At 41.7% G+C, this 2,930-nt stretch overlaps 1 pseudogene; it reads left to right on the top strand.

The window, feature by feature from the left end:
- The first annotated feature begins 973 nt into the window (after positions 1-973).
- LOC140186821 (sin3 histone deacetylase corepressor complex component SDS3 pseudogene) lies at positions 974-1,459 on the top strand (annotated as a pseudogene).
- Positions 1,460-2,930: the final 1,471 nt, after the last annotated feature.

The following is a 2,930-nucleotide window of genomic DNA, read 5'->3' as shown; positions in this document are numbered from 1 at the left end:
ACAGCATTTAAACCCCAAACCACTGGTCATTGCTGAAAGATATAAATTTCACAATCGGAATCAGAGCAAAAATGAAAGCATTTCTGAATATTGTACCAAATTGTGCAAATTATCAGAACATTGTCAATTTGGAGCTGGTCTATCGGACGCATTGAGGGACAAGTTAGTGTGTGGCATGCACTATGAAACCACACAGAAGAAGTTTCTGTGTGAAGGAGACCTTACATTTGAGAAAGCGCTAAACGTTGCAATATCAACGGAAACAGCAGCATGGGGTGCTTCTGAGATACAACGAAAATCTCTGGAATATGCCACAAATAAAATGTCACTGAACAAGAATGAAGGAAAGAAATATTACTGTTGTGGAAACAGGTCACATGACCTGGATGACTGTTCGTTTAAAGACAAAGAATGCAGAAACCGTGGCAAACAGGGCCACACTGGCAGAGTATGCAAAGCTAGTCAACAGCAGAAAAAGGGCAAAATACAGAGAAACAAGAAACCCCAGAAGGGAAAATACAAAAAGGTACACAAAATGAAAGAAGGCAGTTCTGATGAAAACGACTCGGACGAAAGTGAATTGTCTTGTCGGCAACTTCACAGTGTGAAAGAGACAGATGATCGAAGAGTAATATAGATGACTCCACAAGTGGCGGGTGTGACACTGAAAATGGAGTTGGATGCTCAGCTTTAACAGTGATCTCTGTACACGACTACAAACGACTGTTTTCTCATGTACCTCTGAAACGAACTAAACTACTGCTAAAACGTACACAGGACAGAAAGTGCCTCCCAAAGGTAAAGTTAAAGTGACAGTGACCCATGGAGACAAAACACAGCAGCTGAACCTCCATGTACTGAAAAATGGAGGACCACTATTGCTGGGACGTGAACAGCTCAGGAAAATCCAGTTGGATTGGCAACCAACAAGGGACTAGTTGTGTCAACAAAGGAGGGCAGCTCAGCGGAGAAGATGTCCACAGCTCTCATCTCACCCATTGTTGACTATTACAACGACGAGGAGGAGCTAGACAGCGTCGACGATGAGGACAAACGCAGCACCCATGGCCGTGAATTGGATGAAGATACAGAGGATGCAAGTGAGACAGATATTGCCAATAAGCAGGATGATGAAGACTACCTGGAAGTAAAAGAGCAGATGTACCAGGAGAAATTGACATTTCTCAAAAGACAACTACAGCAGATACAGAAAGGCACTTTGCAAGAGTATCAGAAAAGGATGAAGAAACTAGATCAACAATACAAGAAAAGAATACAAAATGCAGAGCTTTTTCTGCAACTGAAAACAGAACAAGTGGAAAGGAATTACATTAAAGAGAAGAAAGCAGCAGTGAAGGAATTCGAAGATAAAAAGATTGAGTTGGAAGAAAAGAAAAAGATGATTGAGATTGAGAGGCTAACAATGGAACTCACAGGAGGTAAAGCCAATAATTACTAGGAAACTAATCAGGCTACGTCTACACTATGCCGGATAATTTTGAAAACGCCAGTTTCAAGTAAAAACGACAGGTGTCCACACTAAGCGTTTTTCAAAATATTTCCGTCCACATTAGGCGGATATTTGGGCGAATCTTCTCCTACTGGGCATGCGCAGGACGCACAGAAAACAAGTGAAGAGGAAACGGTACGCATTTGTCCAGTTACAGAGTAGAAAAACTTAAAAAGAATTGCTCCTGGCACTCGCGCAGGAGGACTTAAAACTAAAAAAAAACAAATACTGGAGCGTATGGAGGCAACCGACAGGGAGTTCACAGACAGTATGACCCGGCTGACGATGAACATTGAAAAACTGACTAACTCTGTTGCATTAATAAAGCACCTTGTTAACTGTATAAAACATGTCTGCATCAGTGTTATCTTGCATTTCCATACAATGTTACATTAGGCTGTTACGCATCTATTGTCAGAGAAGTATTTGCATAAGTAGGTGAACCACCTTCATACACACAAGGACAGAAAACACGGCAAAGTGAGTATACTTATTTATTCAGTAAGCTATGGGTCAAAGTATTTGGTGAGTACATTTCTAACTCTTCTGGCTTCAGTCTCGTTGCCGTCTGTTCTGAAATTGTTAGGTTGTGTGGGGGGTTGCATTCAAGAAAACAATGAAATGCCGCGCTGCGGCCGTCTGTTCCGGCACGTCATGACAGCATTTTTAAATAGTCAAAAATGCTCACTTTACAATTTAACCCTCACGCCGTTCACACCGACTGTGCGTTATAAGAGCCGTCCGGCAGTGCTTGCGCAGTACCAAGCAGAAGCAGAAAAAGTATTGTTGTTGTGGTGTTGTCATGACAGCGTTTTAAAATCTCTCCGTTTACCCCGTACACACTACAACGGATATTAGGCGTTTTCAGATTTATTCACTCTGGAGACCGTTTCTGAAAATCTCCGTCTTCGGGGGATGAAAACGCCGCTTTAGTGTGGACAGAGGGTCAAAATGAAGAGAAAAAGCTTCGTTTTCAAAATTATCCAGCGTAGTGTGGATGCAGCCTAAGGAAGAGACCTAATGACCCTGTTCCAATTACAGACAAAAGACCAAAACCTGCACCTGCACAGTTAAATTACTTGTTAACAGATGAACAGATAATGGAAGATCTGCAAACTCGCAATAAGCTTAAATCTCCGAAAAGACCAGCACCTCCGTCTTCTCCTGAGCATCTTCCCAGCACTCCTGCTGAATCACCAGCACAAAGATTTGAAGCACGAATAGAAGATGGAAAGTTATATTACGATAAGAGATGGTATCATAAATGTCAGGCTATCTATTTGGAATCTAAGGAGAATACGAAGATTGGCTGTGTAATTAGCTCAGTTGGAACAAATGAGATATGGTTAAGGAAGAAAAGTGATAGCACAAAGATGTGTATATATCTAGGACAGCTGCACAGAGGAGTCTTTATTATACA

This window comes from Mobula birostris, chromosome 1 (assembly GCF_030028105.1).
Source record: "Mobula birostris isolate sMobBir1 chromosome 1, sMobBir1.hap1, whole genome shotgun sequence".
NCBI lineage: Eukaryota > Metazoa > Chordata > Chondrichthyes > Myliobatiformes > Myliobatidae > Mobula > Mobula birostris.
This window is presented reverse-complemented; position numbering and strand designations above follow the sequence as displayed.